Raw genomic sequence first — 15,729 nt, 5'->3', positions numbered from 1 at the left:
TCAATCGATGTGTACGGCAGTGAATTCTCCTCTACAAGGACGTGACTGGTAACCGGATTCTTATTGGCTGGTTGCTTCATGTGGGGTAATGAGTGAAAGGAAGGAAGGACTAAAAACTGGGCTAGTCACTAGCTGTGATGGAAATAAGGGGAGGACTACTGGAGGTGCATACGTGGTGGCCATTTTAGGAGTGTTTGGGAAGTGAGGAACTAGTAGCATATCATACATTTTGGATTCCACTAAGCATATGAGCAGACATTTAAGGAGAAGATTAACAGTATTACAGGTGCATACTAGGTCAGTGACGTCCAGTCCTCGAAGCAGTTGAGACCTGTATTTAAACTGTCTGTTTTAAGTATCCATTTTAGTTCCTCTTTGTTTAGTATTCTTGCAATGTAGCCTCCTCTTGTAGGTAGTTTCACCATGGTGATAACGGTCCAGCGAATGTCATTTTCGGAATGTCCATTCAATTCAAAATGTCCCACCAGGGGTGCATTTGATGTTTTGCATCTGATCCTGCTCCTGTGTTGAGAATTTCATAGACGGATCTTCGGAGTTGTTTGTCCCACTTAATTTTTGTCACAGGGGCAGAAAATTGCGTACACAACATTGCACATATTGCAATTTGAAACATCTTAAGTTCATTCTTTACATTTTTAAACACACATTCTTTGGATTCAATAGTTAACTCACATGCTACACAATTACCACATTTAAAATGCCCCCTTAGCTGTGCTAGAGACCAGAGATCATGTAGAGTGGAATTAAGATTTCTGTTGTCTGGTAGGACTGCACAGACTAAGTGGTCTTTGATGTTTTTGCTTTTTTTTTTAAGCAAATAAGTGACGCTCTAGGTTAAGAGAGCCAGCATTAAGCACAGGCCAGCTTTTTATGATGGTTTTGCGTATATCATTAAACACGGGTGAGAAGGTTGTTACGCATACCAGACGGTCTGTCTTTGTCTTTGTTTTTGTTTTGGGTTCTAGTAGAGCCTCGCGCGGTCAGTACCACGCTCTTGTCATCGATTTGCAAACAAGTCTACGCGGGTATACTCTGTTAGTAAGTTTGGTACATAATGTCTTGGCTTCAAGGAAGTAGTCCGTTCCAAAACTTGACTACTTCCTTGAAACCAAGACATTATGTACCAAACTTACTTGGTATGTTTTTTTGCTTATGTAGAGGTTCTGGAAGAAGAAGATCGTTTGGCGGCAAAAAGTAAAGTTGCTTTACTAAAGCATTGTTTAGGTGGGGCAGGTTTAAAAGAATTCAACAATCTTCCCCCTTTAAAGAGTGTGGGGGGCATGAATAAATTTGACCAGGCAATCCAACAAATGAGCATTCGGTTCGGAAGGAAAATCAACATCGTAATGGAAAGGTTCAAGTTTTATTTACGTGCACAGAAGGAAGAGGAGTCAATCAAAGATTACGTATCAGTCCTACACACTCTGGTAGGACTTCAGTAGTGCTTCAATTACCTATGAACAGGTGTTGAGAGACCAAATAATGATGAAAACTAAAAGTAAAAAGATCCAGGAAAGATTATGGTTGGGTACAGAATCCTTTTTAAGTGTGGTTGTTAAGATTGCAAAGGGTATTGAACAATCTGAAAAATTTGTAAAAGAGATCTAAGGTCAGAGTGTCCGAATTCAAGATACTGGTGCTGAAGTTTCTGTAGTGAAAAGTCACATGAGTTCGAAGAAAAATCAGACTATTGCTGTTAAGAAAAATACTGAATTGAAGAGTTTTGGTACTAAATATTATGGAAAGAAAGGTGGTATCACTTGTTATAAGTGTGGGAGTTTGTACCATGTGGAGAATTTTAAAGGTTATCTTGCATGGGATAAAGTATGTGTCAAATGTAAAAAAAGAGGACACCTAGGAAAAGTGTCAGATCTTTTCAAAGAGTTAAACATATTACTAATGATGAGGAGGAGGAATCTGCAGAGTTCAATTCCACATTATGTGTAGAAGATGTTAATTGCAAAGGTTTACCCATATGTACGATGGAAATTGATGGTAAACCCGTAATTATGATGGTTGACTCATGCTTGGTACAGTATCATTGGGAAGATTTTGTTTGATGAGCTTTGTGGTGGGAAGAAATAATTTCCACCTGATATTCAGCCTGGTGATTATTCTGGTCACAGAATTGATTTGCAAGGGTACATGTGGGCAGATCTGGAATATGAAGGGAAAAGAACTAGGAGGAAAATGTACGTGGCAACAAAGGGAGAGGCTATTCTGAGGTGGCCTCATCAACAAGAAATGAGTATGACTCGACCCTAATGCTAGGCCACTGGTGTAAGCAGTTACAGCCAATAGTGAGGAATACGTTAGTGGTATAAGGACACTCTTTCAAAATCTTTTTGAAGGGTCTTTGGGAAAGTATGCCAAATTTAAACACAACATTATTTCAAGGAAGATGCAATACCAGTGAGGTACAAGGTGAGGAATGCACCATTGGCCTACTGTGACAAACATAAAGTGATGTTAAGCGATCTGGTTGAGAGGAAAATAATTGAAACCATAGAATCTTCTCCTTGTGTTATCTTTTAAAGGTATGGGGGATCTGTCTGTTTATTTAAGCAGTTTAAATAAGGAGATTAGGATTGACAAACATCCTCTTCCAAATATACATGAGTTGTTACCACATTATCTGGTGCTTCTGTTTTTTCCACTATTGATTTAACAAGTGCTTACCACCAGGTGGAACTGCATGAGGAATCCAAACTTTTAAACAGTGTTTGATACACCAGAAGGGATGTTTACATTTTTGTGGATGCTGTTTGGATTGACAAGTGCTAATTCTGTGTTCCAGAGTTTAATGAAAGAGGTATTGGAAGGTATCAAGGGAGCCATTGCCTTCCAAGATGATATTTTCATTTTTGGGAAAACATATGACGAACATGAAAATAATTTAAAAGATGTGTTTAAAAGAGTGCAAGAAAAAGGACTGACTAACATTTTCCAAATAAAAATTTAGGGAGAACAAAGTGGAGTATCTAGGACATTAAATTTCTAGAGAGGGTATTAAACGTAAACACAACCATGTGCAAAGGATTTTGAATACTCCAGCGCCTATTGCAAAAGATCAATTATTGTCGTTCTTAGGACTGACAGAATTCTATGGGAAATTTGTACAAGACTATTCTACTAAAGAGCATCAATTAAGGCAGTTGTTAAAGAAAAATGCTAAATATGTGTGGGGTGAGTACCAGCGAAAGGCATTCAAATGATTAAAAAAGGAGATTGTTGGTGCACCATTTTTTAGGTTAATATGTGGTAGGTAGGGAATGTATAGTGTCAGTGGATGCTAGTAGTGTTTGGTTGGGGGTGGTACTCATACAAAAAGATAGTACAGGTGAATATGTAGTGTCATACACCTCCAGAATGTTTTGTGACTCAGAATGCAATTACTCCACTATAGAGAAGGAGTTGTTAGCCTGTACATGGGCAGCACAACATTTTCGTCAGATTTATGGGGTACTAAATTTGTATTAAGAACTGACCAGGAGTGGTCCATTCACTTGAGCGATGGGGCTCCGCCTCCTTTACTTTGATCCCTAAGCTTAGGCTTCTTTAAGTTCAGCAGTGTTCATACTGCTTTTAAAAAAAATTATTGAAATTATTTCCCTAGCTGGGAGCTGCAGCACTCTCCTCGTGGTACTGGCACATGCACAGACTGTCAATTGACATCTGCCTTAAAAAGCATTTGTCGAGATGACAATTTCACAGCCCTGAAGCCTGTGAGGTCATCAGCTCAGCAAAATCATTGCCTCCATGGCTAAGCGCCACCCCCTGAGGATATGGATATAATGTTAGCCACTGGCGTTTCAGGCTCAAGCCCTGCAGTGCCAGGGGCTTCGTGTCAATCAGGGATTAGAAAGCATTGTCATCCCACCCTTTCCATACTCCTCACAGTGTTGAGTGGGGTTAGTGATGTCACTGACCCCACCCTGCGACATGTTGGTAATGGGTGCTGTGAGACTGTTGGCAGCAAGCAAGAAATTGAGTTTGTGTCATAGATCTTCACATATTTTGAAGACACATGGCGCAGAATCAAAGTGTCTTCATTGTGCGCTACTTTTAGTTTGAGTCAGCACATCAGATTTGCAGGCAGTGAGGTACCTGAATGCAGAGGGTGACAAAGCAGACAGACTGCAAATTACCACGCAGAAAGTGCTGGAGTCACGAGGCAGGTGAGAAAAAAAACCAAAAAAAAAACGGAACCTAGAGGCAAATAAACAATAAAAGCCAGACAACTATCTTTTCAGCCAGCATTGCAATGTCCGCCATAAAACAGTTTTCAAGAGTGCCGACCGGGGAATAATTAAAGTGGATTCACTGCAGTATGGCTTCCGGAATGAGCAAGGAACTGAGCTTACTTTGATCACAGCAATAGAAGAAATTAGATTAGGCACTCAGTAGATAAAGGAGGCATGACTGCCCTGATACTGCTGGATCTTTCAGCAGCGCTTGATATGGTAGATCACAGCCTCTTGATAAGTCGCCTTCAAGAAATAGCTATAGCAGGCACAGTCCTCTCACTTTTCAAATCCTTCCTGACAGATCGTGAACAATTTGTGGATGTGGATGGCTTCATGTCCCATTGCTTTAAGCTTTCATGCGGCGTCTCACAGGGCTCGTCCTTGAGCCCAACCCTTTTTAATGTGTACGTTACACCACTGGCCAGATTGATTACATCCTACGGTTTTGCTATGGTATCATACACGGACGATACTCAGAATATTGTCTCCATTTCAAATATTATTCAGGACACAGACCTCAACTTTCACGGCTCCATGCGACACATGAGCAATTGGATGACAGAGAACTGCCTCAAGTTAAATTCTAATAAGACCGAAGTTCTACTTTTTGGTAGAGGCCCATCCTTTTGGTCCACTGATTGGTGACCTGTGGAGTTGGGTCCTCTTCCCATTCCAGCCACTAAGGCGAAAAATCTGGGAGTCATTTTTGCCACAACCCTGTCCTTTTCTCATCACATGAAGGCGCTTACATCATCTACTTTTTACATGTTGAAAATTCTGAGAAACTTTTTCCCTTTTATACCACCAGAACCACAAAAAACATTGGTCTCTCCACTAGTTTTGTCTAAGATGGACTACTGTAATGCTCTTCTGGTTGGGATAAATAAAGCACTTCTTGTTAAACTGCAGGTTCTCCAAAACTCTGGGGCCCGGCTGCTTTTTAGCATATCTAAACACCCTTCAGCTAAGCAGGCCCTAAATGGCCTACTCTAGCTACCCATGGAAAAATGGATCAATTTGAAGGCCCTATGCATTGCCTTTAAGGCGCTGCATAATTATGGCCCTGATTATTTGATGGATCGGTTCTGATGGTATACTCCGTCCAGAAATCTTTGGGTCCTCTTCTCATAAGTTTGTGGAAAAATCCAAACCTCGACTCCTGAATTGGGGTGGTGAAAGCGTTGTAAACATCATGACCAGACTGTGGAATCGTCTGCCCATTAAGCTTAAAAGCTCGCCCTTTAGGAAAGGTTTAAAGACTTGGTTATTTACCTTATAGTCTATTAAACTCAGACCCTGAGCCTTCAAATGGAATCTCAGTGATGTCATGTGGTTAGATGCCAAGAGCCTAGATGCCTCAGGGTATTAGTTGAGTTATATAAATAAATAAATAAATAAATAAATAAAGTTGTGTTGAATGATATGTGGAGTCACTGCCAGAGCGGCCGCCTTTGGAACTGGGGAACTAGGCTAAAGTTCCAGAGTTGTCTCAAGGTCCTGTGTTTTCGTGCAAATCACTTAATCTCCAAGACCCATCAAATGAAAAATTAACCTACCATGCATAACATTACTTCGCTCATGTAAAGTGGTGCAGCACCCATGGGCCAAGTTCACACTAATAAAAAAAACTGGAAGAAATGAGCTTTATGTTTACTAGGATAAAATAGGACAAGTTTCAGATTTTTTGTTAAAAAAATTCAAGACTGAATGAATGTATCATACTTTTTAATGCGACATACTTGGGAGCAAGGAGTTAGGAATGCGACACGTTATCATGTCTGACAGCACAAAGCCAAGGAAGACCAAGAATCGTCTGTTACTTCTTTCCCTTAATTTGTGTTTTTTAAAAAAAAAAACAAGCATTCTTGAATTGTTAATATAGAAAATGAAGTGCCTCTGTCTGATAGGGACAGGGAGCAAATCCTGTGCTAATAAACTATGGTAGATTAAATCTCAGAGTATGCCAGGTACCAGAAAGACATGTAAATATGTGACATTGTTTAATTAGCAAATCTAAAGGCTACATAGATCAGGAGCCAGTGTACAGCTTTGATTCATTGAGAAATTTGAGGCTTAATGGTGACAAAGATGTTTTCTTCGCAGAAAATGTGTTACCACTAGCTGAGTTCTGGAGTGTTATTTTCGTGAAACACAAAAAAATCTGAGCTTGAGAAAATCTTATTGTGTATTATTTTTAATATTAAGATAAATGTTGAAATTGCTTGGTGTATCTGAGCACTAAGCTATTCTGCAGCAGCTGTTCATTGTGAGGAATGCCTTTTTAAAATAAAAGTGAAAAAAAAGCTGTGACATGGCCAGCGCAGACCGCATCATAGTTGTTTTTTTCTTTACTTTCAGTAGCCTTGCTGCTGTACAACATGGCTGAAATGCTTTTAAGGACAGCTATCTGTGTTGTCAATGTTTTTAGGCATGTACAGCAGAGTGGCTGCTGTGCATTATGGATGAGAATTATACAAAAAAAAGGACTAATGGACTTATGGCTTAAAGGAGTGCTGCCCCATCACAGTGCTTTTTTAGACTTTCAACTGCGCTGCTGTACAATATGTAAAACAAAAAAAAGAGAAAGTCAATAGCTCTTGTGGGTGAGACCTAGTGGCTTTACCAATACTGGTTTATCCACTTCAACTGCTGGGTTTTAAGGCAATCTTTAGAACACTCATTTGTCCCTGACCCATTTAAAACATCTAGCCTGGGCCACAGTTATTAAGGTTAGTCTTTTGGAGCCTCAGTGAAATCAACTGCATGGTGCATAGTCCTGCCACATAACTGACTCTTCTCCAACCACACAGGCTTTTTAGAATCACTAATCTGTCAGAACGTTTTGACAGCCACAGTGCACTTTATGGTTTATATCACTGGCTTCTTGGCTCAGATAATGTGTTTCTTAGAGGGTTGGGCAATCCTGGTCAAGAAGTTTTAAGACAAGAAAAGTTTGTTTTCAGGTTGTAAATAGCAGTGCTCGCACAACCCTGATATTTATGGTACTTGAAATACTGTAGTCTATCAAATATTAAAGACATTAGAAATGTACACCAAGAATATTTCAACAAAACTTTTGAGCTTTATGACAAGTGGGGTAGAATGTTGACAGCTCGTTAGGAAGACTGGCTGCTAAATTACAAGAATATTAATGTGTAGTGGAATATGTTCCTGGTCATGCTAATGTCCAAGCGGATTGTATGTCACAATAATCAATTGTGGATGAAACCAATGTGAAGGATGCGGTGGAATGTGATGTGGCGTATAATCTGGATGATCTTAACAGGTGGTGTACGAACAAGAACACAGCCAAAGCTATTTCAGAAGAAAGACGGAAAGAAGCCATGCAAGCGGACTGCCTTTTGAGAGATGTTAAAAACTGTATATAAAGAAAATTGAGTGGGGAATTAGTTTCATTTTTCAAAATCAGAGAGGGATTTTTGGTTTTGGATGATATTGTCATTAGGGGTGACAAAATTGTGCCTCCACAGAAATTAAGAGCATTGATTTGTGCTTCAGCTCATGATGGCCATATGGGAATGTCCACCACCAAGAAGAGGATGTGCAAATTCTACTGGTGGCCTGGTGTTGATGGTATGGTTGACAGTTGGGTGAGAGAGTGTGGTTCCTGTGTGAAAACTGACAAATCGGCCAAACCATTAGCTGTTGATGTGACTCCTATTGAATATGCTCAGGTTCCCTGGAGGAAACTAAGGATTGAAATGTTGGGGCCATTTGGAAAGTCAGTGGATTATTTCTCCAAGTGGCCAGAGTTTAAAATTGTGGAAAAAGTTACATCTCTGCAAGTCATTGTATTTTTAGATTACATTTTTTGTCGTGAAGGGCTACCAAAGGAACTTATATCTGACAATGGTCCACAATATGTAAGTAAGGAAATAGAGTTATTTTTAAGAAGGTGTGGAGTTCAACACAACAGGGTGCCTAAATATAAACCCCAGGCTAATGGTCAAGTAGAACACTTCAACAGGGTTGTTAAGGTGTCAATTCAGTTAGCTATGAAGAGAGAGTGGTTTTCAGTGGAGAAAAGCTTTAAGGGCCACTTTGTTGATGTATAGAATGTCACCTAATTCTGTCATGGGGTTGTCCCCATTTGAAATGTTATGTGGCAGGAAACCAGGATCTAAACTTATGACATGGTGATTGAAAGAGAGAAATTCGTATGACACAGTTATGGATGTTGCTAAAGTCAGGGAGTGTGCTGAGAAGTAGCAGGAGAAAATGATGAGTGGCTGTTCTAAGGTTCCTGTGGCAAGGTCCAAGTTGAGATTTGGTGAGATGGTTTGTATAAAACTGGGTGGTATGATCAACAGGAGGTTATCCAAATGGCCTGATCCTGTTAGAGTGGTTGAAATTTTTAGTAAAGCTGTGAGAATAGAGGAAGGACAAATCTTGGATTTTTGATGTATTTCAGTGTGTAAAGATGCCATGGTGAAAAGAAAGTGGTCAACAGATGGAGTTGCAGGAGACACATATGTTGGTTTGTATGATGAAGTTGAGAAGGTGATGGAGGAGAGGATGGCACCGTGTAGGGAGGTTGGATGAAGTGAGTCTAATGTTGATAATGAGTGTATTGCTGACTCTAGTGATACGAGTGATGGGTTAAAATTACTGGGTATCTTTGAACTTAAAGCTGGTGGGTGTGAGACACCTGAAAGGCAGGGTACTGTTCCGGATAGCAATATAAGAAACCACAGTGAAGAATTTGATGATCAAACAGCGAAGGAAGGGCAAGCTGTATGAGTGCTGAAAAGAACATGAGTAAAGAATTTACCCATGGAATTGAATGATTTTGTTCAGCATTAAGCAATTTTTCTTCTGTATTAAATATGTAAAACTTGTTTTAGGATTAATATGTATATACATATATATATATATATACGCCAGTACTCGAAACGTTGCATTTTGGGAAGGCACTCGGAATAAATAACATCTTGCCTGGATAACGTGGGGTCTGTCTCTTCTTTCGGCGCTGCATGTGGAGGTTTGAAGATTTTGCTATATATATATATATATATATATAAACACCAAATCTTCAATCTTTGCACAAAGAAGACACGGACCCCAGGCTGCAGTAAGGGAGATTTTATTCAACCTCTCAGGCGACGCGTTTCGAGCAACTAGTGCTCTTGATCACAGACCATACACCTGGTCAGCATGCATTTAAGTACGTTTTTTTACATTGCAGTGCTCCACCCCCTGAGTGAATCACATGGTGCATAGACATGGAAAAAACAATTTTCTATGCTATTGAATACGGCACCCACCATCACTGCACTTAAATTAAAAAGGCTGGGAAAAAACAATATAACTGCATGAATGCAAAAACCCCCATTGATCTCATAGAGCATTCCTCACTAAAACTATCATACGCCGAAATTTATGGACGTCATACCAAAATTGTAACTCAAAAATATTGATAATAACTTTTGAAACAATGTATATACACATAGAAAAATATATATATATATATATAAAAAAATATATATTCCTCTATATACAGATATTTACATACGATGTATCCCTATACAACTATATATAACAATTATAAATTAGACAGTCCACCATTCCTGACATGAATACATAGAGACTCAAAACCGTAAATAAAACAAGTCTCGAAACTATATGCACATGAGATCAAAAAATTCAAGGTTTCAATACATTGACATTTCCCCCAATGCCCGTCCTCATACCCTTAGTGGCAACAAAATAATAATGAGTGATATTGATTAATTAAATAAACCTACAAAGTGCCTATAAGCAACCTTTGTGATTGCAAGTAACTAAAAAAGTAAATATACTATATACAAAAATGTGTTTTACATGATCATTTGGAGAGAGTTTTGACAATTACTTAGCTCATTATCAGTTTCATTTTCAAAATAGATGTAATGTCACAACCATTTCCCCCATGGTGCCACTTGGTGCAATTGATATTCATGTTTATCATACGTAGTATGTATATTCTGAAAGCCCTTGGAAATTGAGACATAAAAAACATAGAGATCCACATAAGGATTCAATTCATGTTTCCTGAGAATTAGTTCTTTAAATTTTACACACAATATATGATATAGATAATGTGAAAGTTTATAACATATGATGTAAGTCTTCAGTCGTATTAAGTCCATTTGGATATTTACTATCCAGCTCTACTATGAATTCAGTTTCTCTTTTCCTTAGGAGTCCCTCTCTATCACCCCCCCGTGTTAAAGGAGCCACCACATCTATGACAAAATATGTCAACTGGGACAAATCATTGTTGTGGGTTGATTTGAAGTGGCGGGCTACCGGGTAGGTATTGTCATTATTTACTATTGCCCGTAGGTGTTGCAATATTCTGACATGCACCTGCAACTTAGTGCTGCCAACATACCGCAGGCCGCAGGTGCATGTCAGGACATATATTGCAAACTCACTGTGACAATTGTAATTGCCACGAATAGTCTTTCTGGTAGGGCAAAAAGGCGTGCTGTAGTGGGTGGTGTTAACACCAAACTTGCACGCCCTGCAAGAGGAACACTTATAGAAACCTTTGTATTTGAGCCAAGTACTGCCACTACTTGACTCTGGACTGGTTTTGACTAGACTGTTATGCATATATATATTTTTTTTTTGGTTAAAAAGGGGAAGGTGTGTAGTGTTCTTAATAGAATGGGGAGTGTGGAATAAGGAATTCTGTGGGAGGATTCTATGTGGGGATTCAGTGGAAGGACTGTTGATGGGTGATAGTAACAATGCACATCCCAGCAGAACCCTCGACTTCTCAATCCCTCCAAAAATGCAAGCTCATGCCCAGAACTATACACTAGGGGGCATATTTACTAAGATTTTGTGTCATAGTAGTATTAATTCTGTGGCGGAGCCCCAACGTAAAATCATTTATGGTATTTATTAAGCCATGCAAAGCCACTTTGCATGGCTTTGTGTGGTTTACTAAATACAAAGTAACACAAGGCAGTGCGTGTTGCTACCTTACATTACCTTGCATTGGGAAGGCGCGTTCCATTGGTGGAGGATGGGCATTTCCATGCATCCATCCATGGATTTTCGCACATTCCAAGACTTACTAAAGCTAGGGATTGCGTCGAAATGCTACACCTTCCTCAGTGAGGTGTAACAAGGAGAAATATCTTTATTTATCCCTGTTGCTTCCTCATTTTATGTGTGCTGCATTTTATAGCACACATACAGGGCCAGCTTTAGCGCTGGTGGCGCCCAGTGCGACAATCATATTTAGCGCCCCCAGATCCAATGACTGCCTCCTAGGATTCTCTCACTACCACCTGGAAAATGTTTCCCTCATCTCTTGAATCAAAAGTATTTGTTAAACACACAGTGTGCCAGTGCTAGGAGACAGCAAAATTAACTATATCTTTGTAAATATGGGACATTTCTGCTTTCAGCCTTTTATGCAATGCAGTACAACAAGTTGCCTTGCTCCGTTGCATGAAAGTTAAATAATTCTGCCCTAAAATTTCTGATTGGACAACTCAGTGCAGTAACTAGGTAAGCAGACTATAATTGTGAGAAATACCTTAAAGGATTTGCAGAGCTGTTCAAAGCTGCCCGCATACTGAACAACCATAAACTGCAGGTTTGTGTATCTACCACCTCATCATCCACCACACTACTGTGTGCTGCATCTCATAACATGATAACTACACCTCGGTGGTCATCACGCATGAAATGGAAACCATTCCCATATACGATTACAAAACAAAGACACCACCCTTCCAAAAGCACACCACCCTATATGACGCCATGTTTTCTCAATAAAGGTAAGCTCTTCAGTGCCACGCATAGGGGTAGTAAGCAATTTGCAAGTGTGCAATACAATACTTATTATTTCTGCATCACCAATGTTTGTTTTGATCCTATTAAATGTTTTATGTCCATTACAGTTCAGAATTCTAAAACGAAATGTGTTCCATTTGTGCTTTCATAACTGCTGGCATGTTTTGAAATATGTGTACTGTTCATTTACAGGTATTTATTTTTTGGTGGATTAGAAACGAATTGACGTCCTACAGTGTTTTTTAGCACTCTCTGAAATCAAGGCCAATGCGGTGGCGTTTCCGCATTGTTATGAATGTGGTGCATTTCCCACATAATTCAGCAACAAAAAAGAAATTTTGTTTCCAGCTCAAACAGCTCAACAGTTACTAAAATTAATGCAACAGATGCTGCCGTGCAGTGGAAGGTTCATTGCAAAGGTTGACTAGTCATTATTTACTTATAGCTGTTTGTGGAACTGGTAGTAATGAAGTGAAAACTTGCCCAGGTAGTGATAACATGTAGAAATGTCAAAATAAGCAGCCTAATGTGTGTTAGCTTACCATATCATTTAGTCAACAATTATGCATAATTTAGGTATCCCCTGCTACATAATTGCAGTCGGCCTGCCTGCACATCTCCACCTTAAAGGAATAAGCAAACATTTGTCAGTAAACATAGGCTGACATTTAGCCTGTCTAGGAATATGCAGCGAATGTAACAGTATAAAAACACATTTTAAAAACATTTTTATAGTTCATTCACCTTCTGAAATCCTGCACGTCTACTATACTATGCCAGCTGCCTCGGTCATTTTGAGGGGGCAAAGATTATTATGGCTGGCCTGGTCCTCAAATGCTGTCCAATGGCTATGGCCCTGGTCCCTAGAGTAAAATGTATCTGTTGTGAAGTCATTACCATACTTGCAATCTGGGCCTTGGGTGACGTATCTATGGCCTGTACACGTTCTATGAATTTCCTTGGGATTTGCTTTCAGAACTTTCAGGAAACCCGATCAAATGTTTTAGCAGCATCTAATAAAATAATTCCAGCAGGTTTGTGAAGAATGTTAGCTGTATCAAGCACAGCAATAGCTGCGCTGCTCATATGTTCTGTCATACCATACTCTGGGATAAACCCAAGTAGGTCTTTACTGAATCACTCTAGATAGATGCACTGCCAGTGCTTTTGAGTATATTTTCTTGTCAGCATTGATCAATGAAATTGATTAATATGAACCACATTCATTAGGCAGCTTATTTTATTTTAAGACAATAGTTATCTGTACAAAATTCTGTCACAGTAATGGGAGTGAGGATATCACCAAATACTTATAATAATACCAATTCAAGAGATATGCCATCTTCCCCCTCAGCTTTCTCAGATACTAATTACTTTATGGCACATTGAATTTCATCATTGTGCAAAGCTGTGACTAGTTCATCCTGTAACTCAGTATTTAATATTGGGAGGCAGCTTTCCTGAACATCTGTATCTAAATTTGGCTGGGGAGAAGGGGAGCCTTCCATATATAGATTCGTGTAGTATACTGTCAACTTATCGAGCTCTGTATTCGGATTGCCTTGTACATCCCTTATTTCGAATATCGTGTTTGCGCTATTTTGAACCTTTGTTTTTTTATGCATTATTGATTCACCATTTTCTAGTGTCTTTCCTTTATAGTGAGCAAACTTGGCAGCAGCTTTTTCCCTTATTTCCCTACCTATTTCTGTTCTCAACGTGGTAAACGTCTGATAAATCTCTCCTACCTGAGTGGTAGATTTCATAGCATATTCTTTTTCCAAATTGCGAATTTTATTATTTGTTTTTGTTCCCTTAATTTGTCTTGACGGCCATTCTGTGCCACAAATTGTACAGTAGAACCCCTGATATATGCTTTTAAGATATCCAGCACAGTTACGAATTTAGCTGACTCTATATTTTTATTAACGCATTCCTTTACCGCTTTGCTGGAGGGAACTATTGAATGTCCATTCACAATATGCCTTATTTGATGCAATTAATATTACATTATAATCAGAACACATAATTGGTCCCAAACGTATCTGAATACCAAGTTGCAAAGACAATATCAATCTGTGAACATACCTCCAAGCATCTGTCATCCCAATTTCCTTACACATCCTTTTAACTGTATCCCTACCTTTAGCCATATGTCATGGTGTTTTAGTATTAGTAGTATATATTTTTGGGATCTAAAATACAATTGAAATCTCCCAATAGAATAATTTTCACATCCATCCTGATACTTTAGGAGAAATATCATATCAAATTCTAAGATCGTCTTGTTAGACCCATGATCCCCGCAAATATTTTTTATCTTTGGCATGGGTTTTATCTGTACTATTTCTTGTCTTCCCTGTACAGCTGCCTTAATTTGGACAATTTGAATCTTAGTACCTATTTTTTTCCAAGTATAGCCACCCCTCTAGCTAGGATATTGATTGTATTCTATGCACTAAAATAGTGTATCCAATTTCCCTAACGCACGCTCTATCTTTATTAGCTGTATGCCTTTCATTTAAACATACCACAACAGTCTTGTAGCCTATCAAACTTTGCTGAACCACTCTGTGCGTTTAGGGCTATTTGGACCTCATACATTCCAAGTAAGAATAGTTAATCCTGCCATAATCAAACTAAAACTTTCATAAGCTGTTCATTGTGATGGGAAGTCTTCCCTGTACCCTGGATACCTTTCTGACACTATAACCAACTTGTAATAAGCATACTTCTCCCTCTCTATTTTTTAGTCTCTAGCTCCCTTCCCTGCAACCCATCACCTCGGTCCCTCGCCCATCAAACCCCCCCACCCTCAAACCAAAATATCTCCTAATGTCTTCTACCCATTCCTCCCGCAATATCCACCCTGTCACCTACACCAAACTCTACCAATTGTGGTCCTTTAGGTGGTCAATGTGATGCAAATCTAATTATAGGCACAAGCTATTTCAGGAGTCATTGCAACTCCCATCTAATCATTAGGATACATGCGGTTAACAGTTAAGTCTGTATGGATAAAAGTTTTTTTCCATGTTTTCATCAGGTCTTTCAGTTTGCTCATTATTATCAAAGTATTTTTGACCACTCATAATAATTTTTAGCCCACATTGTTCTTGTATATAAACCATAGCACTAAGACCTTGCAGAAGAGAAAGGAACTTTCATAATTGCTAGCGCTGTTCCACTGTTTGGCAATAAATGTTTGATCTTAGAAAAATGATACTTCACCCACGTGAAAGGAGATTTTGTTTTGATTTAGCCTAGATTTCCTTTCTGAAAATGAAATGTCCTATGTAATCAGTATTGCTCTTGGTTTTTCCTTTCTTTGTGCTTGAGCCATTTTCTGTAAGGGATGCCAATTTGCACTCTGTATTTAAGATTCAAAAATGCAATCGTTTAAATCAGAAAATGGCCATCTGATAAGTTGAACACAAAGCTCTGACCATAATTTCCTTCAACTCCTTTTATACCAAAAATACGTAGAGTATTGCGCATTTGCAGATTCTCAAAGTCCTCAATTTTATCCTCTAGTTCTTACAACATTGCTGTCTGTTTGGTAAGCATACCCTGTGTTCAGGCACTCATTTCTTCTGTTTCTGCTTTGCGTTGCTCTAGTTCTATAATACAACCTTGCAGGGCCGGA

At 39.0% G+C, this 15,729-nt stretch overlaps 1 long non-coding RNA gene across 2 annotated transcripts in view; it reads right to left on the bottom strand.

Moving 5' to 3' along the window:
- Positions 1-9,416: 9,416 nt before the first annotated feature.
- LOC144807813 (uncharacterized) overlaps positions 9,417-15,729 on the bottom strand; it is a 109,728-nt gene continuing 103,415 nt past the window's right edge. For both annotated transcript variants that reach the window (XR_013606455.1, XR_013606456.1), the window contains 2 exons: positions 12,626-12,706; positions 9,417-10,261 (listed from right to left, as the gene is read on the bottom strand). This is a non-coding gene — a long non-coding RNA (uncharacterized LOC144807813). The remainder of the gene's footprint in view (positions 10,262-12,625; positions 12,707-15,729) is intronic.

Source organism: Lissotriton helveticus, chromosome 1_2, assembly GCF_964261635.1.
Source record: "Lissotriton helveticus chromosome 1_2, aLisHel1.1, whole genome shotgun sequence".
Lineage (NCBI taxonomy): Eukaryota > Metazoa > Chordata > Amphibia > Caudata > Salamandridae > Lissotriton > Lissotriton helveticus.
Note: the sequence above shows the minus strand (reverse complement) of the source record. Positions and strands in the feature narration are given on the sequence as shown.